The sequence below is a fragment of the Salmo salar genome, chromosome 22 (assembly GCF_965601325.2).
Source record: "Salmo salar chromosome 22, fSalSal1, whole genome shotgun sequence".
NCBI classification, from domain to species: Eukaryota; Metazoa; Chordata; class Actinopteri; order Salmoniformes; family Salmonidae; genus Salmo; species Salmo salar.
Window position 1 is genome coordinate 65,454,558 of NC_138312.1, and position 19,365 is coordinate 65,473,922.

Consider the following 19,365-nt stretch of genomic DNA (forward strand, 5'->3'; position numbering starts at 1 on the left):
GAGTTTAGCCATGCCTCAGAACGCATAGTTTCTACCCGATCCCGGGTTAAGTCTTGCCTTCAGAAATTGAAAACCTCAAATATGTTAAACTTTGCTTTGCCTGTTCCTCCAACTAATTTACTAAGGTGGTGATCTCTCATATAAGTTTATTTTCCATCGTTCGACGCCAATAACAAATCATCCTCGTATTTTATCACCACCGAAACTATTGTTTCAATGCAAAAAGTTACCAAGTGGGACTATTTGTAAATCCCATCGGTGCTCTAATAACAGTTAGTAAAACGTGATCTAATACGTCTTCCATCACATAGAAACTGTCATCTCTATTAATCACTCATTGATCGAACGGAGACCATACACCGCTATGTGAAAGTTCCATTCTTACTAAGCTCAAAACGATTAGTTGTTGCTCTATTGAAAAGGATGCAAACTCTTGTAAACTGCATTTCCTGCCACTGCACCAGGCTCCAGTGTCTCCCTACTCACATTCTTCCCACATTCTTCCCATAGTCCCATATTTAAAACAGGGAGCTATCTTCTTACGTTTTGATATTTTATGGTTTTTATGGCTCTACTCACCCCTCGCACGTCTGCGGGGCGAGCAGAGTCACATCTGGCCCCCATCGTAATGTATTTTCTGATGATAGAATGCTGATTTCAAAACACTGGTAAATTGAGCTTCTTATTCTGGTTTCATTTGATTCTATTTATCCAGTTTACCGGGTAATGTTGCCCTTCATTATCCAGTTTGCTCTTTCACATTCAAACCGAATTGGTGGAATTATTGTGCGCTTCTCTCAGCGACTCCATGGCTTTACTAAATTCCATTACTTTAACTTTATTACATCCTATTTATCACACTTTCCCGTCTAATTCAGCTGTTGTTTATATCTACACTTTCTTATCTCTTTATATTTATTCACTTATGATATTCTATCCTACTGTTACTTATATTCCTAATTTATCCTATCTTCTATCCTATCTTTTACCTATTTTCTATACTTGTAGAGTCTCTCCAGACCCTTTCTCTCCTCGATGGTGTAACTTCTTAGGGGTCCTGCAACTACAGTGTTACCCCCCGTTTTCCTCCTACCGTCCTTCGCGGTGCTGTAATATCTCTAGTATATACTACAGACTATACCATGGTATGGTTCTTTATGTATTTGTTGTTACTATTTATTCTATTTTAGTCCTGGTTCCTATTTTTCAGATTTTTCCCCAGACCCTCTCTGTCTCATCTAGTTATCGTAATCTGATCCTTTTTCCCTAAACTGCGGCCTCCTAGGGATCCAGCGGCTATATGACATTTTATTCGTTACTAGTGTTTCTACTGCGCTATGCTATCCGATTCGTGAATACTATAACTTTATATCGCGGTTCGGTATTTTATCTTATTTTATTCTAGCTGACTTTATTTTAACTGTAGTTTATATTTTATTCGTTTGTTTTTCCTATCCTGCCTACACACTATGTGTGTGCGTTTACTGCTTTTTATTGTATCCTATGTATTTTCCAGTTTTATCAGTTTAACAAGCTCAGACAGGCAAATCTCTGGCCACTGGTTGCAAACAGCCACCTCTTGGGCGCAGGACGAGGTGGCTGAATGGTTTAGGCGATGGACTCCATATCTATTGTGATATTCACTAGTTGGCTCAATAATACACTACATTTAGAAAACCTGCAAGAAGTAAGAGCAAATCTGACTTCCACGAACAAGGACATTGATTCCAATGTAATACACGTGAAATGACACCCAGCCACTAAAACTAGTGAATATCTCATGCTCTGCATTGGCCGTGAATTGAACCCGGGTATTTTTTACGTTCGTTTACTTTGATTCACGTACTGATGCATCAATTGACTCAAAATAAATGAGCTCCATTCTTTTTGAAGTTTTATTTTTTCATTTTCTCTTTTAAAATATTAATTGACCTCATTTGCTCAATATTCATTTGTCAACACTCATCATCAGTTTGCTGTCGCGGCTTAAGAAGACAGAGTGTGAAAGACACAGCAGATGAAATACAAAAGATTTGAACTGAAGCCTGGTCAACAGTTTGGAAGACTGCTATGCTCAAAAGTATAGCACAAACACTCACATGAGGTTCAATCTTTCCAAGCACCATGGACAAGAACAATTGATATCCTCATTGTCATTGCCGCAGAAAGAAAAACAATTTTATTCTTGTGTAAGGCTCGTTGGTCTAGGGGTATGATTCTCGCTTCGGGTGCGAGAGGTCCCGCGTTCAAATCCCGGATGAGCCCTTTTGCAGATCTTTTAACAAGCTCAGACAGGCAAATCTCTGGCCACTGGTTGCAAACAGCCACCTCTTGGGCGCAGGACGAGGTGGCTGAATGGTTTAGGCGATGGACTCCATATCTATTGTGATATTCACTAGTTGGCTCAATAACACACTACATTTAGAAAACCTGCAAGAAGTAAGAGCAAATCTGACTTCCCGACAAGGACATTGATTCCAATGTAATACACTTGAAATGACACCCAGCCCCTAAAACTAGCCAATATCTCATGCTCTGCATTGGCTGGGAATCAAACCCGGGTCAACTGCTTGGAAGGCAGCTATGCTCACCACTATACCACCAATGCTATTTGAAGCTCTGAAGCAAAATGGAGACATCGATTCATATCCTGACCGTCATTTTTGTGGAAAGTGAAAATTCTTTGACCAAACGGATCGTTGGTATAGTTGTACTATTATGGCTTAGGGTGAGAGAGGTCCCCGGTTAAAAAATCAATTATTTTAATCAGTACCTGTTACCTTCAGATTAGTCCCGTGACACTTGTGGGGAACGTAGGGCAAAACTGAGAACATTGTGACAAGTGGGGTCACATTAGTTTGGAGGCCAAAGATTTGGGATTCTACAAACAGAAGTTGGCACATAAAGGGTTCCGACTTCAGACGAGTCCCCTGACACTTGTGGGGGACGTAGAGACGGATTGAGAACACCACCGTGTTCGTGAGGGTCTCCCCTTTCCAGGGAGTGGTCATACGATGTTGTAGGTCAAACGGTTCAGAAGCTACAATTGTTTTTGTGAGAGGACCGATTATAGGTATGTCTCATGGTTTGACTAACACCTCTCTAGCTCCACCACCTTTCATTGCAGATGTGGAGGTGTAACATAAACAGTTATGGAGGCTTGAGACAGATACGACGCGTTTCAGTCTCTCTAGTTGAAAACTGATCGATTTGAATGGGTATTTTTTACGTTCGTTTACTTTGATTCACGTACTGATGCATGAATTGACTCAAAATAAATGAGCTCCATTCTTTTTGAAGTTTTATTTTTTCATTTTCTCTTTTAAAATATTAATTGACCTAATTTGCTCAATATTCATTTGTCAACACTCATCATCAGTTTGCTGTCGCGGCTTAAGAAGACAGAGTGTGAAAGACACAGCAGATGAAATACAAAAGATTTGAACTGAAGCCTGGTCAACAGTTTGGAAGACTGCTATGCTCAAAAGTATAGCACAAACACTCACATGAGGTTCAATCTTTCCAAGCACCATGGACAAGAACAATTGATATCCTCATTGTCATTGCCGCAGAAAGAAAAACAATTTTATTCTTGTGTAAGGCTCGTTGGTCTAGGGGTATGATTCTCGCTTCGGGTGCGAGAGGTCCCGGATGAGCCCTTTTGCAGATCTTTTAACAAGCTCAGACAGGCAAATCTCTGGCCACTGGTTGCAAACAGCCACCTCTTGGGCGCAGGACGAGGTGGCTGAATGGTTTAGGCGATGGACTCCATATCTATTGTGATATTCACTAGTTGGCTCAATAACACACTACATTTAGAAAACCTGCAAGAAGTAAGAGCAAATCTGACTTCCACGAACAAGGACATTGATTCCAATGTAATACACTTGAAATGACACCCAGCCCCTAAAACTAGCCAATATCTCATGCTCTGCATTGGCTGGGAATCAAACCCGGGTCAACTGCTTGGAAGGCAGCTATGCTCACCACTATACCACCAATGCTATTTGAAGCGCTGAAGCAACATGGAGACATCGATTCATATCCTGACCGTCATTTTTGTGGAAAGTGAAAATTCTTTGACCAAACGGATCGTTGGTATAGTTGTACTATTATGGCTTAGGGTGAGAGAGGTCCCTGGTTAAAAAATCAATTATTTTAATCAGTACCTGTTACCTTCAGATTAGTCCCGTGACACTTGTGGGGAACGTAGGGCAAAACTGAGAACATTGTGACAAGTGGGGTCACATTAGTTTGGAGGCCAAAGATTTGGGATTCTACAAACAGAAGTTGGCACATAAAGGGTTCCGACTTCAGACGAGTCCCCTGACACTTGTGGGGGACGTAGAGACAAATTGAGAACACCACCGTGTTCGTGAGGGTCTCCCCTTTCCAGGGAGTGGTCATACGATGTTGTAGGTCAAACGGTTCAGAAGCTACAATTGTTTTTGTGAGAGGACCGATTATAGGTATGTCTCATGGTTTGACTAACACCTCTCTAGCTCCACCACCTTTCATTGCAGATGTGGAGGTGTAACATAAACAGTTATGGAGGCTTGAGACAGATACGACGCGTTTCAGTCTCTCTAGTTGAAAACTGATCGATTTGAATGGGTATTTTTTACGTTCGTTTACTTTGATTCACGTACTGATGCATGAATTGACTCAAAATAAATGAGCTCCATTCTTTTTGAAGTTTTATTTTTTCATTTTCTCTTTTAAAATATTAATTGACCTCATTTGCTCAATATTCATTTGTCAACACTCATCATCAGTTTGCTGTCGCGGCTTAAGAAGACAGAGTGTGAAAGACACAGCAGATGAAATACAAAAGATTTGAACTGAAGCCTGGTCAACAGTTTGGAAGACTGCTATGCTCAAAAGTATAGCACAAACACTCACATGAGGTTCAATCTTTCCAAGCACCATGGACAAGAACAATTGATATCCTCATTGTCATTGCCGCAGAAAGAAAAATAATTTTATTCTTGTGTAAGGCTCGTTGGTCTAGGGGTATGATTCTCGCTTCGGGTGCGAGAGGTCCCGGGTTCAAATCCCGGATGAGCCCTTTTGCAGATCTTTTAACAAGCTCAGACAGGCAAATCTCTGGCCACTGGTTGCAAACAGCCACCTCTTGGGCGCAGGACGAGGTGGCTGAATGGTTTAGGCGATGGACTCCATATCTATTGTGATATTCACTATTTGGCTCAATAACACACTACATTTAGAAAACCTGCAAAAAGTAAGAGCAAATCTGACTTCCACGAACAAGGACATTGATTCCAATGTAATACACTTGAAATGACACCCAGCCCCTAAAACTAGCCAATATCTCATGCTCTGCATTGGCTGGGAATCAAACCCAGGTCAACTGCTTGGAAGGCAGCTATGCTCACCACTATACCACCAATGCTATTTGAAGCTCTGAAGCAACATGGAGACATCGATTCATATCCTGACCGTCATTTTTGTGGAAAGTGAAAATTCTTTGACCAAACGGATCGTTGGTATAGTTGTACTATTATGGCTTAGGGTGAGAGAGGTCCCTGGTTAAAAAATCAATTGTTTTAATCAGTACCTGTTACCATCAGATTAGTCCCGTGACACTTGTGGGGAACGTAGGGCAAAACTGAGAACATTGTGACAAGTGGGGTCACATTAGTTTGGAGGCCAAAGATTTGGGATTCTACAAACAGAAGTTGGCACATAAAGGGTTCCGACTTCAGACGAGTCCCCTGACACTTGTGGGGGACGTAGAGACGAATTGAGAACACCACCGTGTTCGTGAGGGTCTCCCCTTTCCAGGGAGTGGTCATACGATGTTGTAGGTCAAACGGTTCAGAAGCTACAATTGTTTTGTGAGAGGACCGATTATAGGTATGTCTCATGGTTTGACTAACACCTCTCTAGCTCCACCACCTTTCATTGCAGATGTGGAGGTGTAACATAAACAGTTATGGAGGCTTGAGACAGATACGCCGCGTTTCAATCTCTCTAGTTGAAAACTGATCGATTTGAATGGGTATTTTTTACGTTCGTTTACTTTGATTCACGTACTGATGCATCAATTGACTCAAAATAAATGAGCTCCATTCTTTTTGAAGTTTTATTTTTTCATTTTCTCTTTTAAAATATTAATTGACCTCATTTGCTCAATATTCATTTGTCAACACTCATCATCAGTTTGCTGTCGCGGCTTAAGAAGACAGAGTGTGAAAGACACAGCAGATGAAATACAAAAGATTTGAACTGAAGCCTGGTCAACAGTTTGGAAGACTGCTATGCTCAAAAGTATAGCACAAACACTCACATGAGGTTCAATCTTTCCAAGCACCATGGACAAGAACAATTGATATCCTCATTGTCATTGCCGCAGAAAGAAAAACAATTTTATTCTTGTGTAAGGCTCGTTGGTCTAGGGGTATGATTCTCGCTTCGGGTGCGAGAGGTCCCGGGTTCAAATCCCGGATGAGCCCTTTTGCAGATCTTTTAACAAGCTCAGACAGGCAAATCTCTGGCCACTGGTTGCAAACAGCCACCTCTTGGGCGCAGGACGAGGTGGCTGAATGGTTTAGGCGATGGACTCCATATCTATTGTGATATTCACTAGTTGGCTCAATAACACACTACATTTAGAAAACCTGCAAGAAGTAAGAGCAAATCTGACTTCCACGAACAAGGACATTGATTCCAATGTAATACACTTGAAATGACACCCAGCCCCTAAAACTAGCCAATATCTCATGCTCTGCATTGGCTGGGAATCAAACCCGGGTCAACTGCTTGGAAGGCAGCTATGCTCACCACTATACCACCAATGCTATTTGAAGCTCTGAAGCAACATGGAGACATCGATTCATATCCTGACCGTCATTTTTGTGGAAAGTGAAAATTCTTTGACCAAACGGATCGTTGGTATAGTTGTACTATTATGGCTTAGGGTGAGAGAGGTCCCTGGTTAAAAAATCAATTGTTTTAATCAGTACCTGTTACCATCAGATTAGTCCCGTGACACTTGTGGGGAACGTAGGGCAAAACTGAGAACATTGTGACAAGTGGGGTCACATTAGTTTGGAGGCCAAAGATTTGGGATTCTACAAACAGAAGTTGGCACATAAAGGGTTCCGACTTCAGACGAGTCCCCTGACACTTGTGGGGGACGTAGAGACGAATTGAGAACACCACCGTGTTCGTGAGGGTCTCCCCTTTCCAGGGAGTGGTCATACGATGTTGTAGGTCAAACGGTTCAGAAGCTACAATTGTTTTGTGAGAGGACCGATTATAGGTATGTCTCATGGTTTGACTAACACCTCTCTAGCTCCACCACCTTTCATTGCAGATGTGGAGGTGTAACATAAACAGTTATGGAGGCTTGAGACAGATACGACGCGTTTCAATCTCTCTAGTTGAAAACTGATCGATTTGAATGGGTATTTTTTACGTTCGTTTACTTTGATTCACGTACTGATGCATCAATTGACTCAAAATAAATGAGCTCCATTCTTTTTGAAGTTTTATTTTTTCATTTTCTCTTTTAAAATATTAATTGACCTCATTTGCTCAATATTCATTTGTCAACACTCATCATCAGTTTGCTGTCGCGGCTTAAGAAGACAGAGTGTGAAAGACACAGCAGATGAAATACAAAAGATTTGAACTGAAGCCTGGTCAACAGTTTGGAAGACTGCTATGCTCAAAAGTATAGCACAAACACTCACATGAGGTTCAATCTTTCCAAGCACCATGGACAAGAACAATTGATATCCTCATTGTCATTGCCGCAGAAAGAAAAACAATTTTATTCTTGTGTAAGGCTCGTTGGTCTAGGGGTATGATTCTCGCTTCGGGTGCGAGAGGTCCCGGGTTCAAATCCCGGATGAGCCCTTTTGCAGATCTTTTAACAAGCTCAGACAGGCAAATCTCTGGCCACTGGTTGCAAACAGCCACCTCTTGGGCGCAGGACGAGGTGGCTGAATGGTTTAGGCGATGGACTCCATATCTATTGTGATATTCACTAGTTGGCTCAATAACACACTACATTTAGAAAACCTGCAAGAAGTAAGAGCAAATCTGACTTCCACGAACAAGGACATTGATTCCAATGTAATACACTTGAAATGACACCCAGCCCCTAAAACTAGCCAATATCTCATGCTCTGCATTGGCTGGGAATCAAACCCGGGTCAACTGCTTGGAAGGCAGCTATGCTCACCACTATACCACCAATGCTATTTGAAGCTCTGAAGCAACATGGAGACATCGATTCATATCCTGACCGTCATTTTTGTGGAAAGTGAAAATTCTTTGACCAAACGGATCGTTGGTATAGTTGTACTATTATGGCTTAGGGTGAGAGAGGTCCCTGGTTAAAAAATCAATTGTTTTAATCAGTACCTGTTACCATCAGATTAGTCCCGTGACACTTGTGGGGAACGTAGGGCAAAACTGAGAACATTGTGACAAGTGGGGTCACATTAGTTTGGAGGCCAAAGATTTGGGATTCTACAAACAGAAGTTGGCACATAAAGGGTTCCGACTTCAGACGAGTCCCCTGACACTTGTGGGGGACGTAGAGACGAATTGAGAACACCACCGTGTTCGTGAGGGTCTCCCCTTTCCAGGGAGTGGTCATACGATGTTGTAGGTCAAACGGTTCAGAAGCTACAATTGTTTTTGTGAGAGGACCGATTATAGGTATGTCTCATGGTTTGACTAACACCTCTCTAGCTCCACCACCTTTCATTGCAGATGTGGAGGTGTAACATAAACAGTTATGGAGGCTTGAGACAGATACGACGCGTTTCAATCTCTCTAGTTGAAAACTGATCGATTTGAATGGGTATTTTTTACGTTCGTTTACTTTGATTCACGTACTGATGCATCAATTGACTCAAAATAAATGAGCTCCATTCTTTTTGAAGTTTTATTTTTTCATTTTCTCTTTTAAAATATTAATTGACCTCATTTGCTCAATATTCATTTGTCAACACTCATCATCAGTTTGCTGTCGCGGCTTAAGAAGACAGAGTGTGAAAGACACAGCAGATGAAATACAAAAGATTTGAACTGAAGCCTGGTCAACAGTTTGGAAGACTGCTATGCTCAAAAGTATAGCACAAACACTCACATGAGGTTCAATCTTTCCAAGCACCATGGACAAGAACAATTGATATCCTCATTGTCATTGCCGCAGAAAGAAAAACAATTTTATTCTTGTGTAAGGCTCGTTGGTCTAGGGGTATGATTCTCGCTTCGGGTGCGAGAGGTCCCGGGTTCAAATCCCGGATGAGCCCTTTTGCAGATCTTTTAACAAGCTCAGACAGGCAAATCTCTGGCCACTGGTTGCAAACAGCCACCTCTTGGGCGCAGGACGAGGTGGCTGAATGGTTTAGGCGATGGACTCCATATCTATTGTGATATTCACTAGTTGGCTCAATAACACACTACATTTAGAAAACCTGCAAGAAGTAAGAGCAAATCTGACTTCCACGAACAAGGACATTGATTCCAATGTAATACACTTGAAATGACACCCAGCCCCTAAAACTAGCCAATATCTCATGCTCTGCATTGGCTGGGAATCAAACCCGGGTCAACTGCTTGGAAGGCAGCTATGCTCACCACTATACCACCAATGCTATTTGAAGCTCTGAAGCAACATGGAGACATCGATTCATATCCTGACCGTCATTTTTGTGGAAAGTGAAAATTCTTTGACCAAACGGATCGTTGGTATAGTTGTACTATTATGGCTTAGGGTGAGAGAGGTCCCTGGTTAAAAAATCAATTGTTTTAATCAGTACCTGTTACCATCAGATTAGTCCCGTGACACTTGTGGGGAACGTAGGGCAAAACTGAGAACATTGTGACAAGTGGGGTCACATTAGTTTGGAGGCCAAAGATTTGGGATTCTACAAACAGAAGTTGGCACATAAAGGGTTCCGACTTCAGACGAGTCCCCTGACACTTGTGGGGGACGTAGAGACGAATTGAGAACACCACCGTGTTCGTGAGGGTCTCCCCTTTCCAGGGAGTGGTCATACGATGTTGTAGGTCAAACGGTTCAGAAGCTACAATTGTTTTGTGAGAGGACCGATTATAGGTATGTCTCATGGTTTGACTAACACCTCTCTAGCTCCACCACCTTTCATTGCAGATGTGGAGGTGTAACATAAACAGTTATGGAGGCTTGAGACAGATACGACGCGTTTCAATCTCTCTAGTTGAAAACTGATCGATTTGAATGGGTATTTTTTACGTTCGTTTACTTTGATTCACGTACTGATGCATCAATTGACTCAAAATAAATGAGCTCCATTCTTTTTGAAGTTTTATTTTTTCATTTTCTCTTTTAAAATATTAATTGACCTCATTTGCTCAATATTCATTTGTCAACACTCATCATCAGTTTGCTGTCGCGGCTTAACCTGTTGGGTCTAGGGGGCAGCATTTGCACGTCTGGATAAAAAAAATGTACCCGATTTAATCTGGTTACTAATCCTACCCAGTAACTAGAATATGCATATACTTATTATATATGGATAGAAAACACTCTAAAGTTTCCAAAACTGTTTGAATGGTGTCTGTGAGTATAACAGAACTCATTTGGCAGGCAAAACCCTGAGACATTTTCTGACAGGAAGTGGATACCTGATGTGTTGTATTGACTTTAAACCTCTCCCATTGAAAAACACAGGGGTTTAGGAATATTTTGGCACTTCCTATTGCTTCCACTAGATGTCACCAGCCTTTACAAAGTGTTTTGAGTCTTCTGGAGGGAGATCTGACCGAACAAGAGCCATGGAACGGTGATGTCCCATTAGACACCTGGCGCGCTACTTCATGTTGGGTACCCTCGTTCCAATACGTTATAAAAGGCTATGCATTCGTCCACCTTGAATATTATTCATGTTCTGGTTAAAAAAGGCCCTAATGATTTATGCTATACAACGTTTGACATGTTTGAACGAACGGAAATATATTTTTTCCCCTCGTTCATGACGAGAAGTCCGGCTGGCTTACATCATGTGCTAACGAGACGGAGATTTTTGGACATAAATGATGAGCTTTTTTGAACAAAACTACATTCGTTATGGACCTGTGATACCTGGAAGTGACATCTGATGAAGAGAATCAAAGGTAATGGATTATTTACATAGTATTTTCGATTTTAGATCTCCCCAACATGACGTCTAGTCTGTATCGCAACGCGTATTTTTCTGGGCACAGTGCTCAGATTATTGCAAAGTGTGATTTCCCAGTAAGGTTATTTTTAAATCTGGCAAGTTGATTGCGTTCAAAAGATGTAAATCTATAATTCTTTAAATGACAATATAATATTTTACCAATGTTTTCTAATTTTAATTATTTAATTTGTGACGCTGACTTGACTGCCGGTTATTGGAGGGAAACGATTTCCTCAACATCAATGCCATAGTAAAACGCTGTTTTTGTATATAAATATGAACTTGATAGAACTAAAAATGCATGCATTGTCTAACATAATGTCCTAGGAGTGTCATCTGATGGAGATTGTAAAAGGTTAGTGTATCATTTTAGCTGGTTTTATGGTTTTGGTGACCCTGTCTTTGACTTGACAAAACATTACACACAACTCTTGTAAATGTACTGTCCTAACATACTCTAAATTTATGCTTTCGCCGTAAAACCTTTTTGAAATCGTAAAACGTGGTTAGATTAAGGAGATGTTTATCTTTCAAATGGTGTAACATAGTTGTATTTTTGAAAAATTTGAATTTTGACATTTATTTGGATTCAAATTTGCCGCTCTTGAAATGCACCTGCTGTTGATGGAGTGCACCACAGGTGGCACGCTAGCGTCCCACCTAGCCCCAAGAGGTTAAGAAGACAGAGTGTGAAAGACACAGCAGATGAAATACAAAAGATTTGAACTGAAGCCTGGTCAACAGTTTGGAAGACTGCTATGCTCAAAAGTATAGCACAAACACTCACATGAGGTTCAATCTTTCCAAGCACCATGGACAAGAACAATTGATATCCTCATTGTCATTGCCGCAGAAAGAAAAACAATTTTATTCTTGTGTAAGGCTCGTTGGTCTAGGGGTATGATTCTCGCTTCGGGTGCGAGAGGTCCCGGGTTCAAATCCCGGATGAGCCCTTTTGCAGATCTTTTAACAAGCTCAGACAGGCAAATCTCTGGCCACTGGTTGCAAACAGCCACCTCTTGGGCGCAGGACGAGGTGGCTGAATGGTTTAGGCGATGGACTCCATATCTATTGTGATATTCACTAGTTGGCTCAATAACACACTACATTTACAAAACCTGCAAGAAGTAAGAGCAAATCTGACTTCCACGAACAAGGACATTGATTCCAATGTAATACACTTGAAATGACACCCAGCCCCTAAAACTAGCCAATATCTCATGCTCTGCATTGGCTGGGAATCAAACCCGGGTCAACTGCTTGGAAGGCAGCTATGCTCACCACTATACCACCAATGCTATTTGAATCTCTGAAGCAACATGGAGACATCGATTCATATCCTGACCGTCATTTTTGTGGAAAGTGAAAATTCTTTGACCAAATGGATCGTTGGTATAGTTGTACTATTATGGCTTAGGGTGAGAGAGGTCCCTGGTTAAAAAATCAATTATTTTAATCAGTACCTGTTACCTTCAGATTAGTCCCGTGACACTTGTGGGGAACGTAGGGCAAAACTGAGAACATTGTGACAAGTGGGGTCACATTAGTTTGGAGGCCAAAGATTTGGGATTCTACAAACAGAAGTTGGCACATAAAGGGTTCCGACTTCAGACGAGTCTCCTGACACTTGTGGGGGACGTAGATACGAATTGAGAACACCACCGTGTTCGTGAGGGTCTCCCCTTTCCAGGGAGTGGTCATACGATGTTGTAGGTCAAACGGTTCAGAAGCTACATATGTTTTTGTGAGAGGACCGATTATAGGTATATCTCATGGTTTGACTAACACCTCTCTAGCTCCACCACCTTTCATTGCAGATGTGGAGGTGTAACATAAACAGTTATGGAGGCTTGAGACAGATACGACGCGTTTCAATCTCTCTAGTTGAAAACTGATCGATTTGAATGGGTATTTTTTACGTTCGTTTACTTTGATTCACGTACTGATGCATCAATTGACTCAAAATAAATGAGCTCCATTCTTTTTGAAGTTTTATTTTTTCATTTTCTCTTTTAAAATATTAATTGACCTCATTTGCTCAATATTCATTTGTCAACACTCATCATCAGTTTGCTGTCGCGGCTTAAGAAGACAGAGTGTGAAAGACACAGCAGATGAAATACAAAAGATTTGAACTGAAGCCTGGTCAACAGTTTGGAAGACTGCTATGCTCAAAAGTATAGCACAAACACTCACATGAGGTTCAATCTTTCCAAGCACCATGGACAAGAACAATTAATATCCTCATTGTCATTGCCGCAGAAAGAAAAACAATTTTATTCTTGTGTAAGGCTCGTTGGTCTAGGGGTATGATTCTCGCTTCGGGTGCGAGAGGTCCCGGGTTCAAATCCCGGATGAGCCCTTTTGCAGATCTTTTAACAAGCTCAGACAGGCAAATCTCTGGCCACTGGTTGCAAACAGCCACCTCTTGGGCGCAGGACGAGGTGGCTGAATGGTTTAGGCGATGGACTCCATATCTATTGTGATATTCACTAGTTGGCTCAATAACACACTACATTTACAAAACCTGCAAGAAGTAAGAGCAAATCTGACTTCCACGAACAAGGACATTGATTCCAATGTAATACACTTGAAATGACACCCAGCCCCTAAAACTAGCCAATATCTCATGCTCTGCATTGGCTGGGAATCAAACCCGGGTCAACTGCTTGGAAGGCAGCTATGCTCACCACTATACCACCAATGCTATTTGAAGCTCTGAAGCAACATGGAGACATCGATTCATATCCTGACCGTCATTTTTGTGGAAAGTGAAAATTCTTTGACCAAACGGATCGTTGGTATAGTTGTACTATTATGGCTTAGGGTGAGAGAGGTCCCTGGTTAAAAAATCAATTGTTTTAATCAGTACCTGTTACCATCAGATTAGTCCCGTGACACTTGTGGGGAACGTAGGGCAAAACTGAGAACATTGTGACAAGTGGGGTCACATTAGTTTGGAGGCCAAAGATTTGGGATTCTACAAACAGAAGTTGGCACATAAAGGGTTCCGACTTCAGACGAGTCCCCTGACACTTGTGGGGGACGTAGAGACGAATTGAGAACACCACCGTGTTCGTGAGGGTCTCCCCTTTCCAGGGAGTGGTCATACGATGTTGTAGGTCAAACGGTTCAGAAGCTACAATTGTTTTTGTGAGAGGACCGATTATAGGTATGTCTCATGGTTTGACTAACACCTCTCTAGCTCCACCACCTTTCATTGCAGATGTGGAGGTGTAACATAAACAGTTATGGAGGCTTGAGACAGATACGACGCGTTTCAATCTCTCTAGTTGAAAACTGATCGATTTGAATGGGTATTTTTTACGTTCGTTTACTTTGATTCACGTACTGATGCATCAATTGACTCAAAATAAATGAGCTCCATTCTTTTTGAAGTTTTATTTTTTCATTTTCTCTTTTAAAATATTAATTGACCTCATTTGCTCAATATTCATTTGTCAACACTCATCATCAGTTTGCTGTCGCGGCTTAAGAAGACAGAGTGTGAAAGACACAGCAGATGAAATACAAAAGATTTGAACTGAAGCCTGGTCAACAGTTTGGAAGACTGCTATGCTCAAAAGTATAGCACAAACACTCACATGAGGTTCAATCTTTCCAAGCACCATGGACAAGAACAATTGATATCCTCATTGTCATTGCCGCAGAAAGAAAAACAATTTTATTCTTGTGTAAGGCTCGTTGGTCTAGGGGTATGATTCTCGCTTCGGGTGCGAGAGGTCCCGGGTTCAAATCCCGGATGAGCCCTTTTGCAGATCTTTTAACAAGCTCAGACAGGCAAATCTCTGGCCACTGGTTGCAAACAGCCACCTCTTGGGCGCAGGACGAGGTGGCTGAATGGTTTAGGCGATGGACTCCATATCTATTGTGATATTCACTAGTTGGCTCAATAACACACTACATTTACAAAACCTGCAAGAAGTAAGAGCAAATCTGACTTCCACGAACAAGGACATTGATTCCAATGTAATACACTTGAAATGACACCCAGCCCCTAAAACTAGCCAATATCTCATGCTCTGCATTGGCTGGGAATCAAACCCGGGTCAACTGCTTGGAAGGCAGCTATGCTCACCACTATACCACCAATGCTATTTGAATCTCTGAAGCAACATGGAGACATCGATTCATATCCTGACCGTCATTTTTGTGGAAAGTGAAAATTCTTTGACCAAATGGATCGTTGGTATAGTTGTACTATTATGGCTTAGGGTGAGAGAGGTCCCTGGTTAAAAAATCAATTATTTTAATCAGTACCTGTTACCTTCAGATTAGTCCCGTGACACTTGTGGGGAACGTAGGGCAAAACTGAGAACATTGTGACAAGTGGGGTCACATTAGTTTGGAGGCCAAAGATTTGGGATTCTACAAACAGAAGTTGGCACATAAAGGGTTCCGACTTCAGACGAGTCTCCTGACACTTGTGGGGGACGTAGATACGAATTGAGAACACCACCGTGTTCGTGAGGGTCTCCCCTTTCCAGGGAGTGGTCATACGATGTTGTAGGTCAAACGGTTCAGAAGCTACATATGTTTTTGTGAGAGGACCGATTATAGGTATATCTCATGGTTTGACTAACACCTCTCTAGCTCCACCACCTTTCATTGCAGATGTGGAGGTGTAACATAAACAGTTATGGAGGCTTGAGACAGATACGACGCGTTTCAATCTCTCTAGTTGAAAACTGATCGATTTGAATGGGTATTTTTTACGTTCGTTTACTTTGATTCACGTACTGATGCATCAATTGACTCAAAATAAATGAGCTCCATTCTTTTTGAAGTTTTATTTTTTCATTTTCTCTTTTAAAATATTAATTGACCTCATTTGCTCAATATTCATTTGTCAACACTCATCATCAGTTTGCTGTCGCGGCTTAAGAAGACAGAGTGTGAAAGACACAGCAGATGAAATACAAAAGATTTGAACTGAAGCCTGGTCAACAGTTTGGAAGACTGCTATGCTCAAAAGTATAGCACAAACACTCACATGAGGTTCAATCTTTCCAAGCACCATGGACAAGAACAATTGATATCCTCATTGTCATTGCCGCAGAAAGAAAAACAATTTTATTCTTGTGTAAGGCTCGTTGGTGTAGGGGTATGATTCTCGCTTCGGGTGCGAGAGGTCCCGGGTTCAAATCCCGGATGAGCCCTTTTGCAGATCTTTTAACAAGCTCAGACAGGCAAATCTCTGGCCACTGGTTGCAAACAGCCACCTCTTGGGCGCAGGACGAGGTGGCTGAATGGTTTAGGCGATGGACTCCATATCTATTGTGATATTCACTAGTTGGCTCAATAACACACTACATTTAGAAAACCTGCAAGAAGTAAGAGCAAATCTGACTTCCACGAACAAGGACATTGATTCCAATGTAATACACTTGAAATGACACACAGCCCCTAAAACTAGCCAATATCTCATGCTCTGCATTGGCTGGGAATCAAACCCGGGTCAACTGCTTGGAAGGCAGCTATGCTCACCACTATACCACCAATGCTATTTGAATCTCTGAAGCAACATGGAGACATCGATTCATATCCTGACCGTCATTTTTGTGGAAAGTGAAAATTCTTTGACCAAATGGATCGTTGGTATAGTTGTACTATTATGGCTTAGGGTGAGAGAGGTCCCTGGTTAAAAAATCAATTATTTTAATCAGTACCTGTTACCTTCAGATTAGTCCCGTGACACTTGTGGGGAACGTAGGGCAAAACTGAGAACATTGTGACAAGTGGGGTCACATTAGTTTGGAGGCCAAAGATTTGGGATTCTACAAACAGAAGTTGGCACATAAAGGGTTCCGACTTCAGACGAGTCTCCTGACACTTGTGGGGGACGTAGATACGAATTGAGAACACCACCGTGTTCGTGAGGGTCTCCCCTTTCCAGGGAGTGGTCATACGATGTTGTAGGTCAAACGGTTCAGAAGCTACATATGTTTTTGTGAGAGGACCGATTATAGGTATATCTCATGGTTTGACTAACACCTCTCTAGCTCCACCACCTTTCATTGCAGATGTGGAGGTGTAACATAAACAGTTATGGAGGCTTGAGACAGATACGACGCGTTTCAATCTCTCTAGTTGAAAACTGATCGATTTGAATGGGTATTTTTTACGTTCGTTTACTTTGATTCACGTACTGATGCATCAATTGACTCAAAATAAATGAGCTCCATTCTTTTTGAAGTTTTATTTTTTCATTTTCTCTTTTAAAATATTAATTGACCTCATTTGCTCAATATTCATTTGTCAACACTCATCATCAGTTTGCTGTCGCGGCTTAAGAAGACAGAGTGTGAAAGACACAGCAGATGAAATACAAAAGATTTGAACTGAAGCCTGGTCAACAGTTTGGAAGACTGCTATGCTCAAAAGTATAGCACAAACACTCACATGAGGTTCAATCTTTCCAAGCACCATGGACAAGAACAATTGATATCCTCATTGTCATTGCCGCAGAAAGAAAAACAATTTTATTCTTGTGTAAGGCTCGTTGGTCTAGGGGTATGATTCTCGCTTCGGGTGCGAGAGGTCCCGGGTTCAAATCCCGGATGAGCCCTTTTGCAGATCTTTTAACAAGCTCAGACAGGCAAATCTCTGGCCACTGGTTGCAAACAGCCACCTCTTGGGCGCAGGACGAGGTGGCTGAATGGTTTAGGCGATGGACTCCATATCTATTGTGATATTCACTAGTTGGCTCAATAACACACTACATTTACAAAACCTGCAAGAAGTAAGAGCAAATCTGACTTCCACGAACAAGGACATTGATTCCAATGTAATACACTTGAAATGACACCCAGCCCCTAAAACTAGCCAATATCTCATGCTCTGCATTGGCTGGGAATCAAACCCGGGTCAACTGCTTGGAAGGCAGCTATGCTCACCACTATACCACCAATGCTATTTGAAGCTCTGAAGCAACATGGAGACATCGATTCATATCCTGACCGTCATTTTTGTGGAAAGTGAAAATTCTTTGACCAAACGGATCGTTGGTATAGTTGTACTATTATGGCTTAGGGTGAGAGAGGTCCCTGGTTAAAAAATCAATTGTTTTAATCAGTACCTGTTACCATCAGATTAGTCCCGTGACACTTGTGGGGAACGTAGGGCAAAACTGAGAACATTGTGACAAGTGGGGTCACATTAGTTTGGAGGCCAAAGATTTGGGATTCTACAAACAGAAGTTGGCACATAAAGGGTTCCGACTTCAGACGAGTCCCCTGACACTTGTGGGGGACGTAGATACGAATTGAGAACACCACCGTGTTCGTGAGGGTCTCCCCTTTCCAGGGAGTGGTCATACGATGTTGTAGGTCAAACGGTTCAGAAGCTACATATGTTTTTGTGAGAGGACCGATTATAGGTATATCTCATGGTTTGACTAACACCTCTCTAGCTCCACCACCTTTCATTGCAGATGTGGAGGTGTAACATAAACAGTTATGGAGGCTTGAGACAGATACGACGCGTTTCAATCTCTCTAGTTGAAAACTGATCGATTTGAATGGGTATTTTTTACGTTCGTTTACTTTGATTCACGTACTGATGCATCAATTGACTCAAAATAAATGAGCTCCATTCTTTTTGAAGTTTTATTTTTTCATTTTCTCTTTTAAAATATTAATTGACCTCATTTGCTCAATATTCATTTGTCAACACTCATCATCAGTTTGCTGTCGCGGCTTAAGAAGACAGAGTGTGAAAGACACAGCAGATGAAATACAAAAGATTTGAACTGAAGCCTGGTCAACAGTTTGGAAGACTGCTATGCTCAAAAGTATAGCACAAACACTCACATGAGGTTCAATCTTTCCAAGCACCATGGACAAGAACAATTGATATCCTCATTGTCATTGCCGCAGAAAGAAAAACAATTTTATTCTTGTGTAAGGCTCGTTGGTGTAGGGGTATGATTCTCGCTTCGGGTGCGAGAGGTCCCGGGTTCAAATCCCGGATGAGCCCTTTTGCAGATCTTTTAACAAGCTCAGACAGGCAAATCTCTGGCCACTGGTTGCAAACAGCCACCTCTTGGGCGCAGGACGAGGTGGCTGAATGGTTTAGGCGATGGACTCCATATCTATTGTGATATTCACTAGTTGGCTCAATAACACACTACATTTAGAAAACCTGCAAGAAGTAAGAG

The 19,365-nt window shown here is 41.7% G+C and overlaps 12 non-coding genes across 12 annotated transcripts; 11 read left to right on the forward strand and 1 right to left on the reverse strand.

Annotated features, from left to right (window-relative positions):
- The first annotated feature begins 2,193 nt into the window (after positions 1-2,193).
- trnap-cgg (transfer RNA proline (anticodon CGG)) lies at positions 2,194-2,265 on the forward strand. The gene has a single exon. It is a non-coding gene; the product is annotated as a tRNA-Pro (tRNA).
- A 2,731-nt stretch (positions 2,266-4,996) lies between these two features.
- trnap-cgg (transfer RNA proline (anticodon CGG)) lies at positions 4,997-5,068 on the forward strand. The gene has a single exon. It is a non-coding gene; the product is annotated as a tRNA-Pro (tRNA).
- Positions 5,069-5,341: 273 nt separating this feature from the next.
- On the reverse strand, positions 5,342-5,413 carry trnag-ucc (transfer RNA glycine (anticodon UCC)). Its single transcript has one exon. It is a non-coding gene; the product is annotated as a tRNA-Gly (tRNA).
- A 991-nt stretch (positions 5,414-6,404) lies between these two features.
- On the forward strand, positions 6,405-6,476 carry trnap-cgg (transfer RNA proline (anticodon CGG)). Its single transcript has one exon. It is a non-coding gene; the product is annotated as a tRNA-Pro (tRNA).
- Positions 6,477-7,812: 1,336 nt separating this feature from the next.
- On the forward strand, positions 7,813-7,884 carry trnap-cgg (transfer RNA proline (anticodon CGG)). The gene has a single exon. It is a non-coding gene; the product is annotated as a tRNA-Pro (tRNA).
- A 1,337-nt stretch (positions 7,885-9,221) lies between these two features.
- On the forward strand, positions 9,222-9,293 carry trnap-cgg (transfer RNA proline (anticodon CGG)). Its single transcript has one exon. It is a non-coding gene; the product is annotated as a tRNA-Pro (tRNA).
- Positions 9,294-12,067: 2,774 nt separating this feature from the next.
- trnap-cgg (transfer RNA proline (anticodon CGG)) lies at positions 12,068-12,139 on the forward strand. The gene has a single exon. It is a non-coding gene; the product is annotated as a tRNA-Pro (tRNA).
- A 1,337-nt stretch (positions 12,140-13,476) lies between these two features.
- On the forward strand, positions 13,477-13,548 carry trnap-cgg (transfer RNA proline (anticodon CGG)). Its single transcript has one exon. It is a non-coding gene; the product is annotated as a tRNA-Pro (tRNA).
- A 1,337-nt stretch (positions 13,549-14,885) lies between these two features.
- Positions 14,886-14,957, forward strand: trnap-cgg (transfer RNA proline (anticodon CGG)). Its single transcript has one exon. It is a non-coding gene; the product is annotated as a tRNA-Pro (tRNA).
- A 1,337-nt stretch (positions 14,958-16,294) lies between these two features.
- trnap-cgg (transfer RNA proline (anticodon CGG)) lies at positions 16,295-16,366 on the forward strand. The gene has a single exon. It is a non-coding gene; the product is annotated as a tRNA-Pro (tRNA).
- A 1,337-nt stretch (positions 16,367-17,703) lies between these two features.
- trnap-cgg (transfer RNA proline (anticodon CGG)) lies at positions 17,704-17,775 on the forward strand. Its single transcript has one exon. It is a non-coding gene; the product is annotated as a tRNA-Pro (tRNA).
- A 1,337-nt stretch (positions 17,776-19,112) lies between these two features.
- Positions 19,113-19,184, forward strand: trnap-cgg (transfer RNA proline (anticodon CGG)). Its single transcript has one exon. It is a non-coding gene; the product is annotated as a tRNA-Pro (tRNA).
- The last annotated feature ends 181 nt before the right edge of the window (positions 19,185-19,365 follow it).